At 39.1% G+C, this 18,945-nt stretch overlaps 1 long non-coding RNA gene across 1 annotated transcript; it reads right to left on the reverse strand.

Annotated features, from left to right (window-relative positions):
* Window positions 1–391: 391 nt before the first annotated feature.
* LOC120718373 lies at window positions 392–18,431 on the reverse strand. Its single transcript, XR_005692465.1, has 2 exons — window positions 18,150–18,431; window positions 392–1,259 (listed from the first exon to the last, which is right to left on the reverse strand). It is a non-coding gene; the product is annotated as an uncharacterized LOC120718373 (long non-coding RNA).
* Window positions 18,432–18,945: the final 514 nt, after the last annotated feature.

Here is an 18,945-nt window from a genome sequence, read left to right on the forward strand (position 1 = left end):
GAGATGAAGTCCATGAGTCCTCTCTATCCTTCTTTCTTTTCTCCCCTGTACCAAATGCTAAATTTTGCAATTTTCTATGGAGACTCTCAAAGGTAATCCCACTTTGGCTATAACTGAGACTCCAGTGACCTTGTTAATAATCGTTTTTGACAATTTTTCAGAACCATGGAGAGCAAATCTAAAATTTGAACCCCCAAAATGAATGCCTTATTAATGCCTTAACAAGCTCAAAATAAGGGAAATGTGTTATACGGCTAAGGTCCTTCAAGAAGCAGGTCATGCAAGATGGGAGCCATTTTGCTTTCACTATTTGGCAGTCATTTTGAAGGTCCTAACTAAACGAAAGGGGAGAGAGCTTCCAACAGACCTATGGCGACATCAAAACTGCAAGTAAAGGATTACATGTTAAATTTAATCAAAAACCAAACTTAGAAAGATTTTTTCCCCCCAAACACAAATTTAATACAATTCATACTTTTACTCTGCATGTGCACAGATTCACAACATGATGACTTCAGTAATGGCTCAGTCCAGAGTGCCACGATGAGCAGTATCTCTGCTCTCCCCACTGGAGCATGGACAATTGCAATGCAGTCAGTATGTAAGCCAAGAAAAAGCACTAAAGCACTCTTGCATCTACACTGCAAAAATGAATGGAGAGACATGCGTGACACAACACTGCAGAAAATATACCAAACCTTTTCTGTGCGCTAATACAATGAAGCCAACGCCGAAGTGCAAAGTTAAACTGCAGTTTCTCAAAAGGCCACTTACGGCTGAGCCTCTTTTCTGCTATTTTTGCGCTCGTAATGCCTTTCAGAGCATTTTTAATGGACTATTTGACAAAGACCATGACTTACTGTGTGCTACAGACTGCCAAAGAATTTTGTGCTTCAGTTATGATGAGTTAAATTCTATTATGTAGTGCTAGCGACTCGCTAGCACTACATGAAAACTTAGTGCACCTTCTCAACCATACAGTGTATGTGTCACATTGGATTAGGCAGGATTCAGAGCTATGCAATCAAAGGTGCATTTATTTACAACACCACGTGAGTTATGTATATATACACAGTGATCAAGGGATGAGGGCTCCGGGGGTTCCAAAAAAGGGGTCCAGGGCAGGGGATAACACGCTCACACTCCTCTTTGTACCGGAGTGACACAAACACACTCAATCCGATCCCATGCAGTGACTCACTCTCACTCACGCTCATCCAGGTCAGGTCCAAGGGAAACAGGCAAGGACCCAGGTAGATCTGTACAGGGAGATGGAGACAGCTGTTAGGAGAGAAACAGGAAACACAAGGAAATTTGCTACACTAACAGAGGTAAGTATAACAATCCAGCGAGGAACAGTCCTCCACCAGGGTCCTAAGTACTGGCTGGAACAATCAGAGGAGATTAGCAGCAGGTGAGAGTAGCGTGGATGTGGAGATCAGTCGGAGACCAGCTGCCACCTTGGTGCGAGGAGTGAAGACAGCACACCGGGGCAAAAATGGAGGACCATGACAATATGGTCCCAACTAAGCGTAAAAAATATTATTTGCACCCAAAGAAGAGCTTTGGAATGTCCTTTAAGAAGCCTGGAGAACTATTCATGAAGACTGTTTAAATAAATTACAAGTGAGCTTGTCTGAGAGAGTTTAGGCGTTTAGGCTGTGTCAAGGAATAAAGGTGTGTGTTTTTGACTTACATACTGTATTCCCATGAATGATTTACATTTTTCTAAAAGTCACTGAGACCATTTCCAACGATTCTAGAAGGAAAAGGATTGAGGGGCAGCTCAAACTTTTGCACAATACTGTTTGTGCCCAGAAATATCTAGCAACATGTTGACTGAAAGGTGCAAGTTACTACTACTTAGGTCCTCCTTAGCAAGGAACTCAACTTCCAGCTGACAAGTAGACCAGACTGTGGTTATACTGGGCAGCTTCCAGGTGTCAGAGAGTGTGTAACTGTGCCCAGAATATGCACATCTGTGGCCGGAGGGGTCAGTCAAAATAATGAGTTTCCATATGAGCCGTAGTTTGAAACTAACATTAATCAACTCCAAGCACTGAAAAAGGCCTATTATTATATTGCTTGTCATAAACAAACTCATCATTGTGTTAAGAAATACCCAGTACTGAGTTCAATTTACTGCTGGCACAGTAGAAAAGCCACCAAGCAAACTGAGTCTGAAAAGCCTTCAGCCAGCAGCTGACCATTGGTGGTGAAACCAAAACAAATATGTCTCAATCCGAGCTCTGATTTATGGAAGCTTTTGGGAAAATTTGAAGTACTTCCATACTAACTATTCCATTGTTAAAATGAACTAATAAAATACACCAAAACATTACTATTGTAAGCAGATTAAGAAGAATTAATATAGAACTTATGTCCCTAACCCTTATAATTTGCTTTCAGTCAGGGGCTCTCAAATATTTTTGATTATGTTACCTTTTGGAGATGAAAATGCTCACATATTTGTTGTTGACAACCAAAACAATGAGCTATAAGATAAGAAACCTAACTGCACTAAAATGATCTTGTAGAAATTCAAATTCAAAGCTACAAACAAACACAAAGCATCTTTGAAGATCTAGATGTCCCTACAGGCAAAGAATCCCAAGCAATCACAACAAATTTCTTTAAGATGAAATTCAATGACCTAAAGGGGTTATAAAATGCCTATAAAGACATAAACAGAATAAATCAATCAATCAATAAATATATTGCAAGCTTAAACCACCAAACACTCAAGCTGTTCAGCAGGGCAGGCAGGTAGCCATTGCAACCTAGCTCGACAACCTGAACTGATCCAAGTGTAACAGAAGAGTGTAACCTTCCGGTTAGTAGGTGACCTGCTCTACCCATGCTCAAAGGTACTTAAATAGAAGAAAATGTTAGAAGAACTTAAGCTATTTGAGTTTGTTCAATTTCTTATTTTTTATCAACTTCAGCTATTTTGCATATTAAGTACCTACTACTTAAAAATAATTAAATTTTACTAATTTATTTAAATGATATGGCAGACATCTTTGACAGGTTTTGATTTCTGGGGTTAATTTGACCCCAAATATAAAAGATACTAGTCTTTAGTCGGAGATAACGGATTGATTTAAATTCTGAGAAAAGAGTAAAATTAAAATGTCCTTGTCCTTTATCAGTTGCTCACAGGTTTTGTTTGTTTTTTTGCTTTGTTTTTGGTTGCTTATATTTCTTTTTGAAACATTACATAAACATTTTAAACATATACAAAACAATTACACTTAAAAATAATCAAATTTACTGCAATTAATTTATTGGGGGCATTTAAAAAATCTGCATTGACTGCAAGCTTTAAAATCAGTCAACTGACTTTTTTTATTTAGCTTTTTAAATTTTTCACATTTTCTTTTCTTTTAATAAAGACTCAATTTCCTGTCAAATATGGTGGTTCACCCACTCTTTGTGGTTGTTTGATTTTAAAATGTGGACGGGGGATTAAAGACTAATTGAAAGCCCAGAAACACCTGCCATAAGGTGACTGTGCATTCATCACCATTGACCATTAACAGCATTGTTTATTTCACAGTAAGTATTCTACTTTTCTTTAGATTTCTCTTTTTTCCAAACTATTTTAGTGAGCAAAGCAATCTCATTCAGTGGTACCATTCGCTAACAGTTAAAAAGCTAACAGCTAATAAGCTAATGTAGCCATTTTACTAAGTTAGCTGACTGACTGAGACTGATTTTATTTGTATAGAAGGCTCCCAAAACGGGTATGTCAGCAAAAGTTTGGGCTGAAATTGAAAACTTTCACAATGGAAAAAGACTTGTTATGAACCTCACGCTGAGATTTTGAATTCTAGCATAAGCACACTTGGTTTCACTTTTTGTTTTCCTCTTTCTTTTCTCCTGCCTTACAACTCAATCCTCAACATCTTTCGTCCACCATATCCACTATCCCTCCTGTGCACATATCCAAACCATCTCATCATCATCTATTTGTCACTTTGGTTCAGTGACCTCATAAATTATTGATGTCTAGATTACAAATCAGATGTTTTTACCTACCCATATGTAGTTGTTTTCAAAACAACTACAAAAATACTCCTACACCCTAAAAGTTGCTGGAGGATACTTAGAGACATACAGTGGGGCAAAAAAGTATTTAGTCAGCCACCGATTGTGCAAGTTCCCCAACCTAAAATGATGACAGAGGTCAGTGATTTGCACCAGAGGTACACTTCAACTGTGAGAGACAGAATGTGAAAAAATAAATCCATGAATCCACATGGTAGGATTTGTAAAGAATTTATTCATAAATCAGGGTGGAAAATAAGTATTTGGTCAATAACAAAAATACAACTCAATACTTTGTAACATAACCTTTGTTGGCAATAACAGAGGTCAAACGTTTACTATAGGTCTTTACCAGGTTTGCACACACAGTAGCTGGTATTTTGGCCCATTCCTCCATGCAGATCTTCTCAAGAGCAGTGATGTTTTGGGGCTGTCGCCGAGCAACATGGACTTTCAACTCCCGCCACAGATTTTCTATGGGGTTGAGGTCTGGAGACTGGCTAGGCCACTCCCGGACTTTCAAATGCTTCTTACGGAGCCACTCCTTTGTTGCCTGGGCGGTGTGTTTTGGATCATTGTCATGTTGGAAGACCCAGCCTCGTTTCATCTTCAAAGTTCTCACTGATGGAAGGAGGTTTTGGCTCAAAATCTCACGATACATGGCCCCATTCATTCTGTCCTTAACACGGATCAGTCGTCTTGTCCCCTTGGCAGAAAAACAGCCCCATAGCATGATGTTTCCACCCCCATGCTTCACAGTAGGTATGGTGTTCTTGGGATGCAACTCAGTATTCTTCTTCCTCCAAACACGATGAGTTGAGTTTATACCAAAAAGTTCTACTTTGGTTTCATCTGACCACATGACATTCTCCCAATCCTCTGCTGTATCATCCATGTGCTCTCTGGCAAACTTCAGACGGGCCTGGACATGCACTGGCTTCAGCAGCGGAACACGTCTGGCACTGCGGGATTTGATTCCCTGCCGTTGTAGTGTGTTACTGATGGTGACCTTTGTTACTTTGGTCCCAGCTCTCTGCAGGTCATTCACCAGGTCCCCCCGTGTGGTTCTGGGATCTTTGCTCACCGTTCTCATGATCATTTTGACCCCACGGGATGAGATCTTGCGTGGAGCCCCAGATCGAGGGAGATTATCAGTGGTCTTGTATGTCTTCCATTTTCTGATGATTGCTCCCACAGTTGATTTTTTCACACCAAGCTGCTTGCCTATTGTAGATTCACTCTTCCCAGTCTGGTGCAGGTCTACAATACTTTTCCTGGTGTCCTTCGAAAGCTCTTTGGTCTTGGCCATGGCGGCGTTTGGAGTCTGACTGTTTGAGGCTGTGGACAGGTGTCTTTTATACAGATGATGAGTTCAAACAGGTGCCATTCATACAGGTAACGAGTGGGGGACAGAAAAGCTTCTTACAGAAGACGTTACAGGTCTGTGAGAGCCAGAGATTTTCCTTGTTTGAGGTGACCAAATACTTATTTTCCACCCTAATTTACGAATAAATTCTTTACAAATCCTACCATGTGGATTCATGGATTTTTTTTCACATTCTGTCTCTCACAGTTGAAGTGTACCTCTGGTGCAAATTACTGACCTCTGTCATCATTTTAAGTGGGGGAACTTGCACAATCGGTGGCTGACTAAATACTTTTTTGCCCCACTGTATATGAGAATTTGCAGAATCTTCTGGGTCACCGCTAATATAAGCGATTTTTCTGATAAAGATGATTATGATGATGAATGTAGGTGTAGAATTAGTGGATTCGTTTGTAATCACTCTCTCTTATTCATTCAGGAGGAGCCTGTTAAGCCAGATCTGAGATGATGCAGCAACCCTGGTTTTAGTAATCCATGATTACTAAAACCATGTGGAAAGTTTTTCATTACCAGCCTGTAAACTCATTCAAACTGACTTTGTGGAGGTCTCCCAGAAATGCTGATGAAATTCTTGGTAATGTTTGGAGTGATCTGTGCACTACATCTGCTATCACGATTATTACCAAGGGACTGAATAACACTGAGTAAAGTAGTCTGGAAGCTGGTAAATTGTTCCCCAACTTAGAGACTCGAGAGTGTGAATCACTGTATCAGTGCACAGTGTCTTGTTTTGTTTTTTGTTGTTGTTTCATTTCATGTTTTTGTTGCAATAACTGGACTACAAGAAATTTCTTATAGTCATTGTTTTGAAAATGAATGTTAACCAAGCACGTATTGAAACATAACAGAACCATAACGGTGGTATCTGTAGATTTTAGAATTTTAGAGTTTCAAGAGTTTATTAATCTGCTATTGAGATATAGTCATGTCTGTTAACAGTGCAATGTGTTATTGGTGGAAGTCAACAAAATACTGTTGAACTGAAGAAGTGTACTTAAGATTTAAATTTAGCAGTCCTAAAAGCCACTGAGGCAGTCAGTTGCTTTAATTTTTCTACATTTTGTGTGAATGTTTTTGAGTTTTCAGTGCCCAGATCTTTACAAACAGTTGTGAAAAATGAATATTGAGTTTTGCTAAACTGAAAAAAAAGTGACTCTGTTGTAGTCATTCTTTTTAAGCTATGTCAACTTATTCCCATGGGAGACATAGATGAAAACTTTAAGTTCCGGTTATTAAATATTTTTGAATTTAATTATTAAATGTTTTACTTTTATTTTAGTCAAAAGGTACATTTTGAATGTAATCAAAATATTGGAGTTCTGATAACCCTCAACTTTTAAGTTCATGAACTTAAAAAACTTAAGGCAATTGGTTGCCTTTAAGTTCTGCTAACGTCTTCAGGTTTACAGCGTACACAGTCTTGTTGGCTGCCTCTTGGGTTGTGCTTATTATGAGTTTGTCCTTAAGACATGAAACAGTTGCTGATATGATCTGCTGTGTCGGTTTCGTTTGGCTGTAATAGTTACATTTTGTAGTGCTAGCATGCCACAAGCATAGATATGAAACTTACTCAAAAGAGTCAGAGGACTGTTGTCAGTCACTGTGTCAGTTTTACAGCAAGTTTACCATTGGAACCCAATGGACCAAAAGAAATGCAAAATGAGAATTACAAAGCCGCTCAAAACAACCCTAAAGACACACAAACAAAACCAAAACACAAAATAGAAAAAAAAAGGTTAAATGACCATAACCAGATGTAAAATCACAAGACATACATGCTAGAATGTAACATAACCACAAAGAACTTCCAATAAACTACAGATAAATGCAAAAGTAGATGAGTAGAGGCTATTGGGGTATTTTGCACAAATGTCGGGGACGGTTTTGAAATGTGTCCAAGCAATGATTGTTTGTGCATCTGTTCTGTTAGAAAGAACTTTTGGTTAGTTTGCATTGACCGGGAAAAACAATGTGACATAGATTATTTCAAATTAAAATAAATATAAGTTTAAATTTGACTGTAAAAGAATGTTCATAGTTTCTCAAATGCTCCCCCAGCCCCTAAGAGTTTCTAAATGTGCCCCAGACTACTTATTTTCCTTCTCCTAACTTGCCTTATGGGTATCATTGAAGTTTTACCTAATGCAATGTTTTCTTTTCAGTTTTTATTGTAGGCCCACAAATTCCCATTGCTCTGACTAAAACCCTGCACTACTCAGGATTCTAATGGCTGGTTATCCCACAGATTTGAGCATTGCATTTCAGAATACACCCAGAGGAAGAGGGAATGTCAGTACAGTTAAAAACAGGAAAGACTGTGGTTAAACTTACACTAATACACACAGACAATGAAAGCATGGCCAGACGCACACAGATATATGCACCCATGCAACTACACTTAATAACTCACACACACATGCATGCATACACAAAGGGACTCCCCATCCCAGTCATGGTGCTGCAATTCTCAAGAATAATCCCAGATAAAATGTCTCAGATGGTTCAGTTAGCTTCCATTAAGATGTCGTGACACCTGGGCAGTCATAAATAACACTGACTAACACTCTAATCCTCATAAGGATTAGTGCAACTTAGATCCCTTGATTAAATCAACGCAGAGAATCAGTGATATAAAGATGCTATCAAAATGGGCTACTCTTTTGATACTATTCTGTAGAAGATGTGTTTGATTGTGTCCTTTCTGTCAGTCAGTCAATCAGTCGCTGAGTCGGATGTGTAATGTAGTAACGACAGGGATGAGTCAGACAAACACATTGTCAACAAAACCTAAATCTGCGGAGGCTCTCAGACTTCCCAAACCACCAGCAACAACAAGCAACACACCCAGAATCAAGACAAGTTGGAATGTCATTCATATGGTCCTCATTTGATCCCTCTCCCATCCTCTCATATTTTTTTCCATCCCACGTCTATGATGAATTCGCTGTTTGGTTGTTTGGTTGGATGACTTGTTGACCCACTGATTTGTTCAGTGGATGATTTTTGTGACACTGAAGTAAAAATCTTGACCTTTATGAACAGAGTCTCTGGTAAAGGGAACGCGTAATGGAGTCCAGCTCAATGGAGTATTGTGCCAATGCTCTTGCACAGGTTGTACAGGGACCAAATTGCTTGACAACCTGTAACCACAAAGTCCACTCTCATAAGACGACATGAAGGACACTGTCATATTCCTTGGTTGGTTTACATTAGCCTTCCTAATCCTCAAAGGTCTGCTCATCAGTGATCACTATAACCCTAATTCCTAACTTTCAGATGATATCTTTTTTTTTCATTAGATTGTTTTCCAAAGCCTTGGCAGTTAGGGAACAAAGAAAATAAGAATTCTGACTGACCCACATCAAAACGTATTCACATATATTGACATTTAGTCTGTTAAAAAACTTAATATAGAAAAATGTGTGTTCCATCCATCCATTTTCTTCTGCTTATCCGGGGCCGGGTCACGGGGGCAGCAGCCCAAGCAGAGAAGCCCAGACCTCCCTCTCCCAGCCACCTTCTCCAGCTTATCGGGGGAAACCAAGGTGTTCCAAGGCCAGCCGAGAGATATATAATCACTTCAGCGTGTCCTGGGTCTGCCCCGGGGCCTCCTCCCAGTGGGACATGCCCGAAAAACCTCACCCAGGAGGCACCCAGGAGGCATCCTTGTCAGATGCCCGAACCACCTCAACTGGCTCCTTTCGATGTGGAGGAGCAGCGGCTCTACTCTGAGCTCCTCCCAAAAATGTATGTTTATACCATATATTAAAAAAACTATTAAAAAAACCGGACCACCATACAGTTTACAAATGGAGGAAATAATTATTTGATCCACTGCTGTAACTTTGCTCAGCTACTCCCATTGTATAAAAGATCCTCATGGGGTGAGAATGATCATGAGAAAGGTGGTGCATCAGCCAAAAACTACACAGGAGAAACCTGTTAATGATCTGAAGCAGCTGAGACCACAGTCACCAAGAACATCATTGGTAACACACACACACTGCAAGGTCCCCCTGCTCAAGAAGGCACATGTACTGACACGTCTTGAGTTTGCCAGTGAATAGGAAAGTGGTGATATCTGTTTTTGGTGATTATAACTGAAAATGGCCTTTCGATTAGATGTTAACATTCAGACAGGGCGTCCTTTGGGTTGGGTTGTACGACTAGTTGGCTGATTGTTTGGTTATCCGGTGGGTTGTGGTGAAACAGACATGGCTATCCCCCAGTTTGCTGTTTATGTAAATTCTAAATATTGTTATCTCTTAATCCTTTCATTGTGTAACAAATTATAAAAACAATACAATTACTGGTCATAATTTAGGTTTCAGTACAGTAGTTACATGTTTCAGGTTCGCTTTACGATTGTGTTTAAACAAATGAACAATTGCTTTGGGTCAAACTGTGAAGAGTAGGTTATTTTTCAATCTCAGTCTACATTAAGGAGCAAAACAAGTTAGTCTAGTTGGAAAATGGTGGATTAAATTGTGACCACAGGCCACAGGCAATTTACCATGATGTTTCACTTTACATAACTCATATGACAAAACTTCCCCTTCATACTCAAATGGAAATCAGTATCATGGTTGGCAATCTTTCCTACGCTTTGACAAACTAGGCCAATGTCAGCTGCAATGCATTGCATCAGATTTGATCTTTATCTTTATCTCAGCACTAGAACACATGTATTCTGATTAGTGCAGCAGTTTTCTATATGGCTGGCCTTGATACGACCACACAGAACATCCTAACCGCTACAGTGTAGCACTACCAGGAAGCCAGTCAGCCTCAGCCACATTCTGTATCTGTCAGATCCACATGGCTTTATATCGAGAATCTCATGTCATTAAAACGTCTCCAGCTGGTTTCCCCCCTTCACACTGTTGTGAATTCGCAGCCTGTCAGCGAATATTTTTGGACTGCCTGCTGTTCAGGCACATTGGGAGATGAATTCTCTTATTACAGTGTGAACAACGAGAAGGGACAGTCAGCCAAAGATCTGTCTGTGGTGTGGTAGGCCATCGTTACAAATGCAGTGTGACTGTGAAGCAATGCATAGTAACAGCCTTGCGAGTATGTTGAGAAATGCTACCTTAAATAAAATGAGAACTATGAGGTAAATGCCTGCAGTCTGCAAGCTGGACTGAAGTTTCCGTGTAAGTTCACTCGGAATTATAATTCCTTGAATGCACAAGGAGCATGGAACAGGTTAATCAGGTTTATAAAAGAAAGCTGCGGGTGAGAATGGACTTGGAACAAACTCAGGAACGGTAAGAATCAGGAAACAGTATGAGAAAAAAGCTGCAGCAGTCTTAAACAAACTTGAACTAAAGCCAAGGTTTTGAGTATTTTTCTACTAATGTGATATTTGATTGGCACAGTGCACAGTTAAATGAAAAAAGATTTTTGAACTTCATTTTTTTAAACGTACTTTTCAAAGAGTTTTTTACATGTCCACTTAGGTAGGAAAACTGATGTGTATGGAGTGACACATGAGTGTCCAACACTGACACAAATACAAGAGCTTTTGAATAGCTGTCCACTGTAGTGACTATACGTGAAAGGGTTAAATACAATCTAAACATGTCACCAATGAATCATAATACAGTAATCAGATTATTTGTGACTGAAGGATCTTTTTGTGTTGACCCCAAACATCGCTCCAAACCTAACAGGTGTTAGTGTTGTCCCCTGATTGCCAAGAGTTTAGAGAAGAATTTAAAAAAAGGAAAAAAAGAAGGAAACACATGGTCACTGAACACCCGAAGACCCTGACTTCATAGGAATTTATAATTAGACTAAAATCATCATTTCTGATAACCCTACCTCCCTTTGAGAAAGGCAAAACTGACTTTTTTTTTTGTCAGGAACAAGCAAGATGTCATAACAGTCCTTGTAACTAAACACTCAAAATCCTACAGCTGAATCAGCACCAATATCAAACTACAAGCTACAGGATTTATTTCAGGGTATTACACTGATTTTAACTTAACACCATCACTGCCAGTGACAACATATTCAAGCAATCATTGTTTTCACATGATGCGATAGCATTAAAGATCTAACTCTGAGGTCTTGAATTATTAGTCATTTATGAGTCACTGGTAATTTCAAAACAATACTCTGGGAGGCAAAGTGTTAATAATTTAGCTATTGAGTGTTGTATGTATTGTACTCTTGTATAAATATGAATCCTGAAAAGCCATAAAATAATTATTTTTTGTGCCTCATCACATCAGTTTGAAGCCTAATTTTAAAGGGCAGCTGTGCTGCTGAGACAGGCAGGAACCTCATACCGTGCTCAGCTCTGCTGTGTTGTTACTTTAGGTCATGTTCCTGGAAACCCACTCAGGCATTTTGTAAACTGAAACCACTGGATTGTATACAGATGATATCCATTTACTTCTGTGGTGAGTTACCTCTGTGTATCTTTTCATTACACTGCTACGTCCTCTTTTCAGCACATTCATAGGCTGCTACCATTTATAATACAGTGCATATCTTTTAATTAACATGAAAAATTAATTAAAGTTGGAACAAAAATTTGAATGAGGAACTAATGGGAAGGGGTATTGTTTAGTGATCACCAAACAACAAAGGCTTAGCATGACAACAGTTAGTTCAGTCTAAATGTATGTGGCACCAAAGCTGTCCTGCACATGACACATAGATTTGACTTTAAATCACAATGGTAAACTTCTCTAGCTGTGCACAACCTGTTTTCTTTTACTCATATACACACAAAACCAGAGCAGTGCATAGTTTCCTGCACACACAGTAAAAGGGGTTAACTTCTGGGCTGTTTATGCACATTGTAAGTTTGTGACCTCTTTCAAACCTCTGTTTACATTTTTTCTGTTATAAAACCCACATTTTACAATAATTCTAAAACAGTATGGGTAAATGCTTATGCAGAGATTTGAAATACAGCAACAAATTTTAAATTAATTTATGTCATGCATCCATATTCAGTAAGTGAACTTTTCTCTTTGACTTGCATAATTTTTAATAAACGTCAACCATAAGTTACTTTAAACCTTTTCTGCACAACGTTTAGCTTAAAGATAAGTTAAACTACGACTCATCTGTGTTGGCAAAGTTAAATTAAAGGCATTGTTATTGAATTTGCCATGTTTCTGCTGTTAGCTTTTGCTTTTTAGCTGTTCTACTTGAGCCCGCAAATCTCTCTCACGTGTGTCCTCTTGGAGAATTATTTTTAAAAGGGGTTTTACCACTGTGTCTAAAAGCTAATTTTATAGGTTGTCTGGGGAAATATTGCTCTGAAAACTAAACATGCACTCAATTCCACAAGCCCCCTACATACTCCGGGTTGCTTTGAGTTTGATCTCTGATTAGAAAGGATGATAACACTTTCTGGTCTATGGGTAGGTAGAGATGGGTACATACTGGAGATATCTATGGGATTGATCACAACTGATAATAACCCCTAGATTGAATGATAACAACGTGTCTGTGTGGTAGGTTACGATAAGAATCGGTTTTGGGGGATACGTAATGTTTGTGCAAGAGTGGCATAGTGGAAATGATTTGGAAAAAATGAATGTGAGTGGCTCAGAGCAGCTGAGAAGAAATCTTTTGAAGACAGTAAGTCCGAAACTAAACATTATTTGCAAGCATAACTAATAGAAACCTTGCTAATAATCAGCAAAATGGTCAGATTACTCCCCTGGGCCGGTGAGCACAAACTATATAGGTATAAAGGATGACTGTTGCTCCCAAGGTCTGCTGAACCTTGGGATACTTTAATGCTGAAAAAAATACTCTGTGTATACTCTGTAAACACTTTCCTGATAAGTTATTGGGTTCATTTGTTTTGGATCATACTGAAATGACCATTATGTCCAATTTATAAAGTCTGTTCATTCTAAGTTTCAGAAAGAGGATTATCAGGATAGGCTCATCAGTTAATGATGACAGTTAATGATCTGTAGAGTTTGGGATTGTTCCAGTATCTGATTTAAAGAGGAATCAAAGAAAATCACAAAAGCTGGAATTCTTACTCCGCATAATTTTTCAACCAAATGTCTGCAGGTTACATAGTTCATCAAGAACAGCTTCCCTCTTTCTATTATTTTTAATTTCTAAATCTTGAAAACTTTAGATGACACCTTTTCATTCATTTTCTGTTCTATGCTACTACTGATGAGCATTTGTTGTCCCCTGAAAAACAACTACTGGCGCCATGTTTTTCCGCACTTTGTGAATTCATTTTAGGAATGTTGAAAGTTCTGAACTCAAACTTCATGTTCTGAACTCAAACTTCCTTACTACATTAAATGTACATAAACAGTTTTATTTATTTATTTATTTATTTATTTATTTTTACCACTGCTAGCACCATTTGCCAAGTAAAACTGCATTAGGTGGTTGATGTTTTAGATCTAGGATCTGAGTTCTTAACTTCCTGCAAATGTGAAACACAAAGAAATCAAGGAGTGATGAGTAAACATCGTTCTTGACTCTGCAGGTGGATGTTGGGGTGGTGGAGGGGATGAAACCACAGGCAATGATGCATGAGAGCAATGCTGGCTAAGTCACTGACATGTGGGAGAGGGAGATAGAGTGTAAATAGACCAGGACCAGCATATAATGTCACGGCAGTGAGGCATGTTAGTTGCCTGCCTGAACTAGCTCACAGGCTTCACTATGCTTTGACAGTCATTCAGCATCAGTATCGGTTTCCAATAAAAGATACAATTATGTTAAAAAGAACACCCTGTTTAAATTCAGGATGAAAAACAAATTGTGCGGTCTTTAGGGATGTGCCATATCATGTCATGCAACAACATGACAATAATACTAGTATAAAAAGTGTTATATCATGTTATCAGTGTAAAGTGTGCGTGTTAGTCCCCATAGGGAAATAGTTCCTCTGCATTTAACCCATTCACCCAGTGGGCAGCCACCAGTGCAGCAGTGTGTAGGGACGGTACCTTGCTCAGGGGTACCTCAGGGTAGCCGTTCAGTGGAGTCGAACCCCCGACCTTCCGATCATGGGGCCACCACTCTACCTACTGAGCTATCCCTACCCCAATACATGACATAGTAATGCCTTTTACAAACAAGACAAGCACAGGCAGGGCTGAGAGTTAGCGCCATCTGTCAGCCTCTGATAAAGATTTTGTACCCAAAAAAGGGAGTTTCAACACAATGCTTTACAAAACGTGCAAGAACACTGTTCCTGCTTGAGGTAGGAACAGCAAATGTGTCTTATTGCTCGAGGCAAAAACAAAACAGGGCTATGAAGGAGGAGGTATTAGCAGCTGGTGATGTGTGACTCCAAAGTAAACAAAGGACTCAACTGATGGCTGCTGAAGTACCTGCTAGCTGCATTCCAAATGACAGGAAAAGCAAACTGTGGAAGGAAATTACTGATGCATTTACATGTTGGAAAAGAAGGGCTTTAAGCAACAGGTTTAAACAGGTTCAATTTTATTATGAGCCAATATTGTGCAAGTTAGTTTAATGTTTAAAGTGTTAAGCAGTTATGTTATATAACTGTGATGATATATGTGATGATTTGTAAAACTCCAGAAAAACATCTTTTTGCGATACAGCACAACGGGGTGGCTGTAGCTCAGGTGGTAGAGCAGGTTACCTACTAATTGGAAGGTCGGTGGTGCAATCCTTGTCTGCTCCAGTCTGCATGCCAAATATCCTCAGACAAGATACTAACCCCAAGTTGCTCTATGAATGCATGTAAATATTAAATAAAAGGCACGTAGAGAGAATTAGCATTGAAAAAGAGGGCAAGCTGTATAAAAGCAGTCAATTTGCCAACATACAAAATCGTCCACACGACTGTATTTAAGCATTACTCTGACTTGTTATCAGGTTTTCTGCTAAAGGTTTTGGACAGCAACCAACACTCAGGATGCATTAAGAATTAAATGTCAGCAATCAATTAAAATGTAACAGAAAGAATGGGCCAAGGCTGGCTAAGTCACTGTCAAATCCTAAGCAAGTGCTACCTTAAAAGCTAATTTATACATATAGATAGAGATACATAACTGAAACTGACCAAAATGAGTCTGTTAACATAAAGTTCATGAAACAATTGAGGAAAAGATGTTTAAGGTTGTGATTATACATGCCTGTCCTGGTATGAAGCAATTGTCAGAAACAACAGCTTTCATAATGATGTTGTACAGATGTTTGTTTGGGCTAAACCTCATTAGCTCTGATGACCCTGTTTGCTTCCTGTGACATAAGAAACATCCTGTTGCTGTCAACCATTTGCAGGAGTCAGTTTTGTAACCTATACTTGTCCCTGCATGGCAGATTGTTCCAGTATGTCATAAACAATGGAATAACTCTACCCAACACACACAAAAGACTCATTTATCAAATTACTTTGACCGAATAAGTTGACAGAATAGAGACTGGCATCCTAATTACCGCATATTTTTCTCTTGCTTTGAATAGTAGATATCTGATACTGTAAGGCATGGCATTTTCTACTTTCAAGCCAGTTTGACTTGATTGCAGGAGCTGATTAGGTGCAGCCATCAAGAATCATCTAAAACGATAAAGTTGACATTTGTAGCTTGTCACTTTGATCAAAGTAACACGATGTGATTTTCTCCGCATGCTTCTTCGTCATTTCTTATGCAATCCTTTATGATTCGGTTTCTCTTCTTTTGAAGCTGTTTTGTTCTTGCTTTGAGATTCTCCACAAGTTTTATTTCTCTACCCAAACAGTATTTCATCACTGCTTCTTACACTCTATTCCCACTCTGACCCTAGATGACTTAAGTGTTTGTGAAATTGTACAGATAAACAAATGGCTCTAGCTCTCCAGTGAAAGCAGTCATGACATTTGTACAAAAGAGTGAGCTAATTCAAATAAGGAAACACAAGCCTGTGCACACTTACACACATGCACACACTTACAGGACACACACAGAGAGCTAGTAAAAACTTCCCCCTACTGGGTTATTGACATGAGATTGTGCACCTCTGCCAAACATCCTTTTACCAGAATCCAGCTGACCTTGGAAAGGGATCAAACTCAAATGTGCCAGCAGCAAGACCACACTGATGAGTTAGAGGTACCATGTGTGTTGCTTAAAACTGTATCACCTGAGAAAAAAAACATATTTATTCTTAGTTAATCCTTCCACTGATTGGAAACAAACATGTCATGGATAGTTGTTTCCCCGCAGCGATCCGTCAGTTTGTCTGCTCCAAACCACGGCAGCAGTAGCAAATTAGAGAGACAGGAATCTAGGAATCAACAACCCTCTGTCAACAACCGTCTCACTGTCTGTAGTTAATGTCAGTCTGGGAGAGGATCTCACACACGCACACACTTGCATATACAAAGGATTACATGCCTGCATAGACACATTTAAACACATGAGCACTTGCACACACACAAACAGCTGTTTAGAATTAGATCGCCAGGGTGATGAACTCACTGACAGTGATTCGACTCATGCAACATTCAAAGACACACGAGGACGTGGGAAAACACATAATATTCATTGGTTTTTTTGTCATCTCTCTTTGATGTTTGCGTGTGAGTGTCAAGCCCATGATACTGCAGGCAGGTATCTGTTTTTTCAGATCGAACTGGGGATAGTCCTCAAGTTGCAAAATCAACAATATCAGGGAAGCGTACAGGAAATGTGGTTTGCAGTATTAATAAAACTCGGTCAGAAACCTATCGACAATAGAAATTTTTGCCATCCTTGAATTTAAAACATTTGCTCAAACACTTGCTGTTTTGGTAATGTTCTCTCTGGTTTTTGAATTGGATGGACTGGAATCACTAATGATAGTTTTGGGAAAGGATGCTTTACAAATGCACAACTGGAAGCAAAGCTGACATCTACCCAACTCTGACATCTACGCAACTGATGCTTAACAGTGAGTGAGGTTGTTAATCAAGGACTCGGAACAAAAACAGACCATCTCCACACTGGTTTTATGGAATTTCTTTAATGCTGAAGTGTGTAAGATATTTGTCCCATTCATACTGTTACAAACATCATGAGTCTTAAGGTTCAGCATGCTTTTAAACAGTAGACTTTAGGGTCTAATGTAAAAATTAGAGTCAGATTTGGTTCAAAACCCACATTGGGTTCATAGCTAGGTTGAAATATGATGTCGGTAATTGTTTTCTGTCACAAATGGGTTTTTTGTTGTTGTAATTAACGCCTAGTACATCTTGTCAAAAGTTTTATGGATGGTTAGATTCGAGAACTAAAATTAACACCTGAAAACTTCCCAGCGTGGGTATATGTTTTATTTCACGATGGAATTGCAGAGGACTATCTGCTAAACCATTGGATACATTTTCTAAACTAGTCAAACAGGACAATTGAAGCTGTAAAGTCTCGACTTTTCTGGAAAAGCCTATGTTTACCTTGCCTTTAATTGGCTCTGACCATAACATATTGTTTAACCTTAACCAACTGAAGCTAGTAATGAGCACTTATCGTCATGGAATAGACATGCGGACTGTAGAAGAGGGAAGTCTAAGAGAACTAAAATGATTAAGCAGCCGACATGTTTAAAATCTTCAACCTGACCAATAATCCTTCAGTACATTTAAAAGCAAATATGTTAAATTTAGGGTCAAAACTTAATTAGCATTCAGATGTGAACTGATTAACCTTTAATTCATCTGTGAAAATATTTTACTTTTGGTCTGTTCTTCTCTCACACCAGTGCAATCGTCACTCACCACCTGGACGAGTCCCCACAACCTCATCAATAATGGGAATATGAAGGACCACTGCTTTGGCACACTGGAAGAGATCCAACACCCACTGAGGAGACACAAGTACAAAGTGACATAAATTAACTTCCACTAATAGATCTAAAATTAGCTGCCCAAAATTGCATGAGGAGATGATCTTGAACATGAGATCAGGCAAATTAAATGAGACACAGTAAGGTTTTTCATTCCAAGGAGCTTTTTCCTCAAAACGTCTTAACACTACAGGGGAGAAGCATTTAAAGTATACCTGAGTATTGGTGGGAGGTATATCCCTCCCCTATACATTTTAATTACTACCTTGATTGAAGGCCAAACTTCATTATTTCATTTTAGTGAGCATGGCCCACACTCACTGAGGCTTACATGCCATTGTTGGGACTGGTTTACTCCTTTCATACAAATAAATGCCAGTTTGACAACATAAGGAGCACTGATGTTGAAGCAGCCCTTTGTACTCTCTTGCTATCTGAAGGCACACTGTATTTAAATCCCACACTCCAGTATTTGGCCTTGGGTTTGATTCCGATCCAGTAAGTGTTTGTTCCAGTAGGCAGTAGCTTTACTGTAAACACAATTATGCTAACTGTGGCAAGATTCAGTGACCACATGAAGGGAGATAGTCTCTCACGCAAAACACTCGCTCAGGCACTCTCACACACTATACTTACTCACTGACTTACATGCTCATAAAGCAAAACATGGCACTCATCTGCACCTGCAATCTCACGATACTGACCCATGGTCTGCTCACATGGACACA

The sequence above is a fragment of the Simochromis diagramma genome, unplaced genomic scaffold, assembly GCF_900408965.1.
Source record: "Simochromis diagramma unplaced genomic scaffold, fSimDia1.1 OVJJ01000514.1, whole genome shotgun sequence".
NCBI classification, from domain to species: domain Eukaryota; kingdom Metazoa; phylum Chordata; class Actinopteri; order Cichliformes; family Cichlidae; genus Simochromis; species Simochromis diagramma.